The sequence below is a fragment of the Peromyscus maniculatus genome, chromosome 4, assembly GCF_049852395.1.
Source record: "Peromyscus maniculatus bairdii isolate BWxNUB_F1_BW_parent chromosome 4, HU_Pman_BW_mat_3.1, whole genome shotgun sequence".
NCBI lineage: Eukaryota > Metazoa > Chordata > Mammalia > Rodentia > Cricetidae > Peromyscus > Peromyscus maniculatus.
In genome coordinates this window covers 102,404,938-102,417,154 of record NC_134855.1, presented here as the reverse complement: position 1 = coordinate 102,417,154, position 12,217 = coordinate 102,404,938, and the positions used below count along the sequence as shown (strand labels likewise).

The following is a 12,217-nucleotide window of genomic DNA, read 5'->3' as shown; positions in this document are numbered from 1 at the left end:
GAAATCAAGCTGAGCACTGGTATGCAAGCATCCACTCACTGCTTTCAGCTCTTGACCTGGGATAGAATGTGACTGAGTAGGTGCACTGAGTTCCTGCTGCCTTGACCTTCCCATAACCTGGAATTGGGACCCAAACAACCCCTTGTGTATCCCTTAACTTTCTTTTTTCAGGGTATTTTATCACAGCAACAGGAAATGAAACCATCCCAGCTGGTACAGGAATCACCCCTCTATCCAGGGACACCACACTATGTCTCAAGTCATCTGCTTGTTGGCCACTGGGCAGCTGCCTTCATGATCAGCTGGATGGCTGCTGGTATTAACAGTGCTGAGCCCAAGAAACCCTATCTCTGACTCGGTAATGGCTTCAGAGTCTAGTAGCGATCTGGACAGCTGAGATGTGCCAGAGAGAAGCCACGAAGTTGCTACTTTTAAGGAAACAGCAAACATACAGCAAGATGTTTTGAAAGATACCGCATTAACACAGCGTTTACTAGTGTGTGCTATTGCAGTGCTTCCATTCTGTTATTAGCAGCTGTTGTTAATCTCTTACTGGGCCTAATTTACACATTATACTTTATTACGGGTATTTATTTCTATATGGGGGTGGGGAGGCATGGCACACACAGCGTTCAAGGCCCTGAGGTTTCAGGTACCCACTGGAGGAGGTTCTGGAATAAATTCCCCATGGATGATGGGGACCACTGTACTCCATCAAAGATGACAAATTAGTTTTAGAGGGGCTACCACCCCTTTCTTTTTCATAAAAGGTTTTGCTAATCAATAAAGACACTCTCTCCCTGACTTTGGATGTCAGCCTACAATTTTCTGCAATACAATCTAAAATAGCCACAGCCCATAAGTCAGGTCCGGCTCTGTACTTTCAAACTCTCTGCCTCTCCCTGCTACGTGTTTAAGGGGGGGGGGGGGATGGCTCTTCAGGGAAGAAAGTGAAAATTACAGAGAGAGAAACCGCGCTGCAGCATCGTATCAACTCCCGAGAGCTGACCGAGGTGCAGTTATTGCTAACTGAAAATATTATCTATGTATTTCTGAAAATTGAGCCTAAAAACTATATTAACAGCAATGAAGTATAAGTGATCCCCAAAGAAAAAGGCAGAGTGCTGTAAAATGTAAATGACAATAATAAATTTGAGAAGTCAAGCTATCTGTTGTCTGTCTCTGTACGCACACAACTGTATCGTACTCATATTGTGGACTCATAGTTTTTAAATCACCACTGCATTCACTCTTACAACTGAGGAAGGTACTATATGACGATAAATGTAGCATTTTAGGACCTTGAAGGTTCTAGGTACTATTTTGCCCTCAAATTCACTTTGTTCTAAAAAGAAAATGATGGCCATTAGGCTGGGATCTGTCCCAGGCCTCAGGCTGGTGGCCAAGCAAGGATAGCTACCAGACTCCTAGACCTGTGCTTTTAATCCATTTTCAAATATAGTTTTGACTTGAAAAATTATAACTGAATTTACACACAAGAGAGAAGAGAGGCCCTGACAACTTGTGACTGTACAAAACACAGGCTCCTAATTGAATGGCTGGCCTTTGGGGACGTCAAGCTTCACAAGCCAGAGACTGTCGTGGTCATCAGGGATGGAGCACAACAGTCTTGCTTGAGAAACTCCATCCAGTTGGCCAAGAGGCAGTGCCAAAACCAGCAAGGGACAAGACAGTTGCTCCCGTCACTTTCTCCATTTACCCTTGCTGAGTGGACAGCTTCCTTTGAAATACTTTCCCACAGATTTTAAGCCTCAAAATGGTCCAGGTCCCCAAACTGCCCCTGCTTGATTCAGCCAGTGTTGTCAGAAAAAGACAAGTGGACTCATGAACCCCTTCCATTCAGTTAGTAAATACCCACTCTCAGGAAGACAAACAAAAACACCAATGTGTCGAACACTTAGTACAGAGCCGGACATGAAGGTCAGTATAGGTAACGTCTGGGTTGTTACCAACTACCATGACTGTATTTAAAAGCTCCCGACTGATTACTCTAGGAGCAACATGGGTTTCTCGCCGCTCACATCCCAGGGTTTTACTGTTTTCTCTACCAGTTACATTAAAGTGGCTTCTGGCTAGTGGTTGAGATCATGGGCTTCAAAGTCAGAACTGGGTAGAGGTTCCGAGTCTGCTCCTTCAAGGTCCTCACAGGGACTGAACTACGCTAGGCAGAATAATGTCCCCACCCTTGAGAAGTGGCGACACTTGAGTTCCCGCAATCTGTAAATAACGCTAACTTTCTCGGTAAGAGGGAGAGTAAGCTAAGGGCCTTAAAACTGGGAACTAATCCTGAATCACCTGTAGGGGCCAAAGAAATGGCGATGGTCCTTAAAAATGTGGGAGAGGGAGGCCGGCAGGTCAGAGCTGCAGTTCTGGGAGAAGACAGATGCTAACTGCGAAACCGGAGGAACGAACAGGCAACAAGCAAGGCCTAAACACGGCCTCGGAGGCCACAACACGCAAGGGCAGAGGTTTGCTCCTGGCACCTACGTGCCTTGCTTTGAGCCCACTGACACACATCTCAGACTTCTGATTCCTCCCGACGATAAAGCTATAAATCCCAGCTGTCTTAGGTTACTGGTTTGTGGCCATCTATGGCAGGGGAAATTCCTGGAGATTTAGTGTTGCTTTCTACAAAATGGGAATAAAACAAGTAGGTGTCCCAAAGGACTAAGACAGACAGGTCCCTGAGAGAATGTACATAAAACCTTTCAGTGCTCCACATAGGTTAAGAACTCAGTGTCAGAGCTGGGTGGTGGTGGTTGCGGCGGTGGTGGTTGCGGCGGCGGCGGCGCACGCCTTTAGTTCCAGCACTCGGGAGGCACAGCCAGGCGGATCTCGGTGAGTTCGAGGCCAGTGTAGTCTACAGAGTGAAATCTAGGATAGGCACCAAAGCTACACAGAGAATCCCTGTCTCGAAAAACAAAAAACAACAAAAAACCCCTCAATGTCAGTCATTATGTCCATGATAACATTATTCCAGCATAAACATATAGACTGTTGTTTACAATGAACAGTGATGTCATTATGCTGGGATGGCACCTTCCATGTAAACAGCGCCTTCATTTCCATGAATTATTTTATCTGACATTCACTAGAATTTCACGGGGCACTAGAGCACGATCAGATGAGGAAACTGGATTTGCTGAGCATGGATGGAGTGCAAGGCAACCTCTTCTAAGTGCAGGGTGCTCCTGACCTCGACTTGTGCCTTCTAGCCATCAATAGATGCACCAGGTACACAGAATGAGGACAAGTGATAACGAGGAGGAAGCCAAATGACGATTCGGCTGCGTGCTCCAGACACACTATTTCCCCATGTGGGATCAACCACAGGAGTTTTCAGCCAGGCCTCCACCCCGCCCCCGCCCTCTCCCAAGGGTGGCAAAAAAAAAAAAAAAAAAGAAAAAAAAGAAAACGTCTGCCTAATGTGTCTAGTCAATTGGGCAAAGCACTAGGGGGAAGAATTCCATCCTGACCACAGCAGGCAATCACCTGATGCCCTGAAGCATGAAGTTTGATTACCCTTATCTCAGTTTATCACTGAATCAAGAACTGTTGATAGCAATACTGGCCCAGAGCCCCGCTTATGAAATGATACAGGCCAGTCAGCAGAAATAAGCCAGGCCCTTTTTCTTTCCTGATTTCTGTTCACTGTGGAAATCTTTTACAAACTAGAGTTTTGGTTTTTTTTTCCTTCTTTTTTTTTTTTTTTTTTTAAATAAGCCTCTTTAAGCTTGGAGTGTATTTTATTGCTTTCTCTTCCCTTTCATAAGCTATCTGAGATTCCTTGGGCTGGCAGGAAGAAGTCACACCTGCCTAGTGGCTTGTCCACACCAGCCTTGCTGTCCAGTAATATGTTGACATGGGAACCTGCATCCCCGCCCCCTCTGATGCTAGGCAGGCACATGACTGTCAGGGATACTCTGGCTACACCGGAAGGCTCTTTTCTCAAAGGGTGGTCCACAGACAATAAGCATTAGTTACCTGGCCTGCCTGGAGGAGGGTTAGGATGCTGGGAATCTGCATCTTAACCTGTGTGATGCTGATCGATTTTAAAGTCTTAGGATTGCTGGTTACGGGTCAGAGACCTGGATTCGCTCAGGAGTGTGCCAGAGTGTTTATGGCAAGTTTCACCAAGCCAGGAGCCACCAGCACAGACAACACACCAATCATCGGCATCTGCTCCTCCACAGCACCAGCCCTGGCCTCCAGATTCTGACACCATGACTGTCAAACAGTCGATACCTGGGTTGGAGATCTTCCCCAGAGGTATGGAGGGGCTGAGGTCAGTCTCCACACTGCCTGCAGGGATCCTCTTCCTAGCCTGGCCTGGCTGAACCTGTGGCCCGTGTATGGAGGGTGCTGTGGAGCTGAGGTCACACACACTAGTCGAAGAGCAGTAACAGTCACACCTGTCAAGAAGCACAGGATGAAGGCTGCGAGCACAAGCTCTGGAGCCAGACTACATTTATTTTTACCTGACAGACAGTGGTATATTTAAAACGCTACTGCATGCCAAACACTATTATAAGCGCTCTTCAAATATTAATTCATTTGTGTCTCACAACACTCATCAGACACGGGTACTACCAGCAGAGTCTTCTTTTTAGAAGAGAGTAAGTAACGTGTTCAAGATCACACAGTTTATCTGTCCAATTACACCCCCTCTCCCAGGCCCTAACTCCCTCCTTTCACTCTTGGGTTTAACTCTAGGACACACTTAATCTCCCATGCCTCAGTTTCTTCCCCTGTAACAATGAGTATATTATTAATAGCAGCCACCTTAAAAAATGCTGACCAAGTGATTGAGAGTATTTACTTGGGCGTCAGGCACATGGTGAGGTCTCACATATGGCAGCCCCTTGCTCCCAGCCTTACGTTCTTGGGGGGGCGGCGGCAGGAGGATTAAATGAGACAACATATTTAAAGCGCCAGGCACAATGCCATGGCACACGGCAAACACACAGCAAGTGTTGTTATTATTAGCCCAGCTGAGCCAGGCCAGCTTATTTTAGTCAGGTCTAGAGGCAACTGTGCTGGGCACAGGCGAGCAGCCTGCCCTTCACTTCAAGCTACTGTGCAGGCGGCAGATCAACCCCTAGACTTAACAGGTTCTCGGTTTTAAATCACCGGAATATTCCTAAAAAGTGCCCCATATTAGATATCTATTTTGTAATTTCTGATCGATGGTTAATGGGCAGCGATTCTTCGCTGAGACTGTCATGTAAAGCATCAACTTGCGAGAGGCTTTAATATACCTTAGAAAACCAAACCTGGGGGTGGGCGCAAGGCTTGGCAAAGCGGCTGACTTGACCATTCCGAATGCACCCGTTTCATCTCATCCCTCCTTCGTTATGCATTCTAATAAGCATACTTACATTACAGAACTCCTGGTCTTTCCTCCCCCAAAGTATATTACATCCACCATTAAACTTAACTGTGTGTTGGTACTAATTTATGTTAACCTATGGGTTAACAATGGCTGAGAAACACCAATGGTCCTACTTAGCTTGGAGGAAGGTTTGGGATGGGGTAGGGGGAGTGACAGTGTTGGGGAGGAAATAGCACAGGGAGCCGCTGGTGGCAAAAGAGTTTGTCCTGGGAGCTCAGAACCACAAAAGAACGTTCCCTTTCTAGAGGATGTAGTCATAATTTCCCAGGCAATCTTCCTCTATGAGGAGTAAGCTGACCCAGCCTCCAACCAACGCCTTGCAATCCATCCGCCATGGAAGACTCTATCTGCTGTGTGATAAAATGCACTAATACTACATTTGCTGAACATATGTGTCTCTTCCTCTGCTGACTTTAGCCAGGCCACAGCCTCGGGGGGCTGCCATCCAAATGGGACTTACACTCCAGTCCATCTCATTATCAGGGGTTCAATGTTTTCATTCTCATCTCTACTTCTTCTCTCCCTCCAAAATGCTAATCTACACACATGCAATTTTTTAAAACGAAAGAGTCTATGTTTAAAGTCTTTTTGTGTTAAAAAGAAAAGATAAGGCAGATAAGTCAGCAACCTAGTTTGCATCTGCTCAATATCCCAGTGAGGAGAGGTCTTGCTGGGTCCTCATTACTGAGTCTGTGTATACATAATCCACCTGCAGCTGACATGGGTGTTTACGACTCATCACGGAGCAATCTGAGTTGTCACAGATTGACCCCATGCATTCTGATGGCAGGCTCTGTGGGGCCAGCAGCCCAGAGACACTCACTACGGCTCTGCGAGTTGCATAGTTAACTGCCACAGTGTATCTGAAATACAGCTCTCCAGTAGGTAAGGACTCACATGTAGATAACTGACCTTGACCCCAATCCCACCTCACCCCAGGGCCTTTGCTTAAGCTGCACTCTATGCCTGGAATGCCTTCTCTTTCAACGTCTCCCCCACCGCCTCTCACTGTCCACCTGTCCAAATCCTACCTAGTTCAAGGACCAGCTCAAATATCAGTGGCTCCACAAACGCCTCCCTGACCACCCTCGCCAGAAATAACCTCCCTCTTCTCAGCTTCCATGGGGCTGGGTGTCTCTTCTCTGGCACTTGACACACACCCCATTCTACTGTGGCTGTTTACCTAGGGTTCTGAAATTGTGCCATGCTCTTCTTTGAACGTAGGCAGAGCAGACCCTTGGTCCAAGCTGAAGGAATGCATCCTGGACAGCAATGATGAGAACAGAAAGTTCAGAACACGTCACTACTTCTGTGGCCGCTCTTTCTTTTGTCTGTTGCTTTGAAAAGCATCTTTCCTCGATCTGGCAATTTACCCATGGGAGGTTTGGGCTCTTCCGAACACTCCTGTGCTAACAAGTGAGGTGCTAGACAAGGTAGAGCGCCTAGCTTCCTGGTTGCTGATGGTCCACTGAGGAACAGAAGAAGTGTTTTCTGGGTGAGCTTCCTCAGCTCCAGTTCTTTGTGCCAGGACAAACTCTTGTCTCTACTGCTAAATACAGACTCCAATAACAGGCTAAGTGGTGCAGATCCTCCTGAGGCCTTATTATACATGTACTGACACACTGAACTCTTACTCTTAAAACCTATATTTCCTTCCCTTAAATATATGCTGAAAACCTTAAATTTCAGCATCATGTGTAATGGCAATCTGGTTTTATGTTTTTCCTCCCATAGGAATTCTGACCAAAAAAAAAAAAGCACAATAATAACAAGGAAGTTACTGCCTGGGAGACAACTTTTCAGCTGTGTGTTTGATCGCTCAGGTGAAAGAACTCCATGGAGGCACAATGAAGAACAGTGTGTGGTACGCTGGACCCTACAGTCAGACTTCAGACACCTTCAACCCTGAGATGTGGCCCATAAAGACATCTTGGAAATGGGACAGTGGTACATAATAGATCGTCACCTGACAGGATCGGGAAACAGATGGCAAGTGTACCAGACAGAATATCGCCATATGATCCTATTCAAGAAAACCATCCTGGAGAGTAGTGTTGGGTGAGGGGCTGTTCTGAGCCCACTGAAGACGTCCCGTTTATCTGACCATGTAATGCATGTGGGAATAGAGTAATACATGTGGGAAAAGAGTAGACCCTATGACTTAGGTTAGCAAGAAAGACATGACTCAAGAACATACCCACATGGGTAAGTCATTCAATAAACATATTTTCCCCAAATGTAACTTCTTGATTAAGAAGAGTCAGAAATATCAAAGCACTCAAGTGCTGGGACAAGAACATGTGGGCTGGGATGTTTAGAGGTTGGAATTCCCTACTGGGCACCTCAGTTTCTTTGATCATCAAATAGGGATAATGGAGCCTACCTCCTGTAAGAGTTTGAGTCTTGCACACAATCAAGATAAAGATCTTATCAGAGTGTCTAGAATTTCATCACCACACTATGTTCATTGCTGGGCATTGTGATTCTGTTCCCTCTTTTCCTCTCTTCCAACAACATCATTCTCCTTCTCCCCACTATTTTGTGGTAGAGCTCACTCACACCAAAGCACGAAATGACCTCCCCCTTTCTGTACATCAAATTCCCAAAGAAGTATTCTCAATCAGAAAAGTTCAAGTCAGCAAATGAAAAGCTTGACAATATCTCCTAAGAAATTCACCCACCTAACACCTGTTATTCTTTCCCTAACGAGCAATGGCTACCCTTAGAGATACAAAGAGCGGGAAACAACAAAATGTGAACAAAAGTATGTGTACTACGTACCACAGGCCTATGTTTAGGTCCATCATACGTTTTGTGAAAAGGGATGAAGTCAGGGCGTGTGTAGGTCACTGAAGGGTCTTTTTCTGTCTCTAGTGGTTCTGGATCATAGGCTAAATGCTACTCTTATTCCTTTCTTCACTTTTCAGATAGAGTAAGTTCTGAACGGGTAGGATGAGCAGGGTCTGAATGCAGCTTTCTCATTCTATAATCTGTGGCTAAACTGTATCAGGCCTAAAGTGTCACTGCTGCGGCCACATGGCACTTAAGGCTGGAACAAGCTCCCTTGTACGTGAAAGACAAGCCAGCAAGCCTTAAGGCAGGTGGACTTCCAACACTGGATGAGGGGCCTGGCACAGGGTAGGAAACAATGGACACTTCCTGTTCTCGGTGTTAACTTTAGTTACCACAGCCAGACAATGCTGCCAGTGGTGTGGAAGAAAAAATGGCTGTAGCCAGCTGTGCTATTCACAGTTGGATGGATTCTGTGTACCTCCAAATGGTGATAGAGCCAGCAGCCTGTTGTAGCCAAGGACAGGATGATGGATGGTCTACATACTGTGTCCAAGTGGAGAGAATGGCAGAAGTTCACTTCAGGGTTGTTAAAATGCTAATCTGGGTGAGTTAACAAAGCCTGATAGAGAAGAAAAGTTTGAGAAATACGAACACCTCATGTGGGTTCTGCACCCCACTGATCTGAAGGCCCTTAGTTGCACTCTGCTTGATGTTCTTTCTTTTAAGTAAGAAGTTTTAGTAGTTTTCCTGTTGGGGAGAAACAAAAACCACATCAGTGGTCAGCTACACTGCCCCTGTCATCAGGGTCTGACAGGAAAACAGCCTGACAACAGCCACCACAACCGAAAAGTGTCCTGGCATGCTTCATGGAGTCACGGGGTCTAGTGTTTCCATATGGCACAGGAACACATCAGAACACTTCTCCTCCCAACTGGAGTAGTCAGCTATTCTCAACGGCATCCTAAGGTGCTGGGTTGGGTAGATTTTTGATGCTCCATCTCTATTCATATAAGTCTCAAAGAATGCCATCTCCCACTGCTGTGACAGACCCAGTACCCAAAGGACACTGACAGCCCATTCATTAATGCTGAGGGCAGGAAGGACTTGCATTTGAAACATCAGGTGCAGACTATCTTGTTTTAAAGTTTTGTGATAAAGCAATTTGCACAAAAAAGGAGACACACTTCTATTTCTTGTCCACAGATCTGGTTTTTCAGTCAGCAGTGTTACTTAAGGCGAACATACAAAAACATATCTGGCCACAGGGTGTTGGCTCTTGGTTATAGCTCCTGGCAAATGACAGGTACTCAATGAACAGAGATGGGTTGGCATACCTCAACTGCCTCTTGCTTCCTCTAGAAATAAATCAAGGCTATGCAGGCTTAAAGACCCTTAATAGAAATAAAAGAAAATAGTTTGTCCTGCAGTGTTAGAGTAGGAGTTTGCCTCTTATGGTTGCACTAATACTGGTCAGGCATTCAGCCAAGCTCTTAGCCCTGAATAAAACGCATCAGAAGAGTGAAAAATGACCCCATTTCAGATGCATTTTTCACTCTTTGTATCTTAGTGAAACTCACATGCAAGAACAATGACTAAGCTAATTACCATGGCTCATTACGATGGAGCAGCAAGGAGAGATCCCTCAGACTCAGTTAAGTCCTCAACAATCATGGCTATCTTTCTGAATCAAAGTTCTGAATCCGAGCTACTTGCCCATGGCCTTTCAAGGAACAGTCACCACCAGACAGGATGCAGAGGCCCACTTACCCAAATCAGTTACTGGACAGTCTTCCTGTGCAGCAAGTCAGTGAACTGAAGTCCTCCGGATTTTTAAGTTGCCCTCACTCTAAGGACTAAGGCTGACGTCACAGCCGTCTTTCAAATCCATCAAACCAGGGGAGGCATGACCAGATGGTTCTGGTGCTATTAGGGGGCATCAAAATGGGGGAAGGGAGCGGCAAAATGCCCACAGATCTAAATCAAACTTGAGTTAACCAGATGTCTAGTGATGGAGATATCACAGTATTCCTGGCACATTCTCATGCATCACAGAAGGGCTCCTCAGAAAGGGAGCCTATGTAGCATCCTTGGGAGAAATGAGATGGGTACCAATATTCTATAGGATTTAATAAGAAATGCTAGTGGGTTGTTGATCTTCCTAAGAATGTCAGCAGAGAAATCTTAGGATCTTGTGTTTAACTGTCTTCTGGGTGTACATCTCAGAGACCTAACAAAAGCACCAGCAGACTGAAAAGCAAGTCTCAGTTATGGGTGAGCTGTAGTTTATCTGTAGATGTTTAGGCTCCTGGCGATACAGACCCAATCTCAGAGCTTATCTGTTATTTTTATGTGTCTAAGCCAGGGTAAACGTTTGTGTGTAATACGTGCTAGCTTGAGAGAATGAGTCTGTCACTCACTACATTAAACGCTACTAAAGACAAGTTAATTTCCTAGATACTTATCATGAATAAACACAGTACCAGAATCTATTGTTTTATACCACCAAAAAGAGAGTAAAACACTTCCTCCAGCTGTCTAAGGTTTCACAATACAAGGAAGAAAAAAGCCTTGAAGATTTTCTCCAAACGGGAGTATTTCTCCTATTCAAGGAGCAGAGACTGAACCAACTGAATAAAAACGCGTTAACTCCTTCCCTGGGACCTCAGCATTGAAATAAACAAAAGAATCTACTTTATTGCATCAAGTATCAAGTAAAGGGAGAGGGAAAAGCACTCATCTTTTGGTACTGTAGACTTAGATAGTAGCTAGAAGTTTTGAGAGGAAGAAGCCCTCGACATTTCCCTTAAGTAACCAGAAGCTGTTGATTTAAGGGAAAGAAGCCCGAGTGTCCGACGCGGGGTCCAGTTACTGTACACAAAGTCGGGGCGGGGGGTGTATCTCTAATAATGATGTGCTGTCCCACTCTGAGGATACTGGAATTGGTTACTGACCGCTCCAGTTCCTCTGGCGCTCTAACTCATACCCTACTGCAATGCCACTCCACCTCCCACCATCATCCAACCTGGCATTAAAAAAACAAAAAACCCAAGAACTAGATTTAAACAATCCTCTGTCAGCAATGGTCCTGCTGGCCGATTAATGAGAAAAATTCTAAACTCAGTTTGCATCCACACCTCCAAGTCCTTTCTGGCCTTTAATTTGGAACCTAAGAGTTAGACGTGCCACTGGGAGCTGAAAGCGCTCCCAAATCTCCCAGGGCAGCTACTGCCTCAGTTTCTACGGACGGTCATTGCAGCCGGATCTGGAAGTTTCCCTACCTGGATGTTGAGCTCGCCTTCCCTGCCGCTGCTCCCGGCTACAGGACGCCTCTGGCCACGGAAGAAAGCGGCTCATACAAAATTGACTCTTCCTTATTTGTTTCCATCCATAATTGATGGGAAGCTGAGAGCATAACACGTCTCCGGGCCGAGCCCTAGCCGACTGGCTAAGACCCTGTCCAAGGCGCTTCGGCGAATCATTTCCAGCCAGTGAACAAAGCACGCAAAGTTGCGGGGGAGAGTGGCTGGGAGCCTGGCGGGTGGGTGCCCACGGTCCCCGCGTGGACAGCCAGTGGCTCCGCGCTCCCGGGCTGCTCCCTGCGTCCCCGGGGCCGAGGCTGGCCGGGCGGCCTGGGTTGCGCTGCCGGTGGGCTGGAGGTTCCAAGCCCCGCAGTGAGGAAGGCGGTCTAACCCTGACGGTGTGCGGGGCAGCGACGAGCCGGCCCTGCCTGGAAGAAACTTTTCCTCGCGGCCCCGGGTGTCTTTCTTCCCTTAGGGGTGCGCCCGGGAGGAGGGGTGCGCCTAGGAGGAGGGCCGAGTAGCCCGCCCCGCCCCCTAGGCCGCCCACCGGCCAGCTGGGACCGGTCAACCAGACCCCCCCCAGGCGCCTCGTGCACCGCTGGAGACCGAGCGGCTCCGGAGAGCAATGAACTCCGGTGGAGATACGACACGACGCCCACGCAAACACACGCGCCCGCCCGCACACAGCTGCGTTGCGGGCTCGGGGTCCCAC

General features: G+C 46.9%; 1 protein-coding gene across 31 annotated transcripts in view; it reads right to left on the bottom strand.

Moving 5' to 3' along the window:
- Positions 1-12,217, bottom strand: part of Sema6d (semaphorin 6D) — a 569,376-nt gene that overhangs the window by 44,175 nt on the left and 512,984 nt on the right. For 2 of the 31 annotated variants that reach the window (XM_042276121.2, XM_076570524.1), the window contains exon 1: positions 11,485-11,986. The exons of 28 other annotated variants lie outside the window; for them this stretch is intronic. The gene's annotated coding sequence lies outside the window, so the exon portion shown is untranslated. Of the gene's footprint in view, positions 1-4,266; positions 4,287-11,484; positions 11,987-12,217 lie in introns of those variants that run through there. One more of the 31 variants, XM_042276123.2, reaches the window with a different exon arrangement.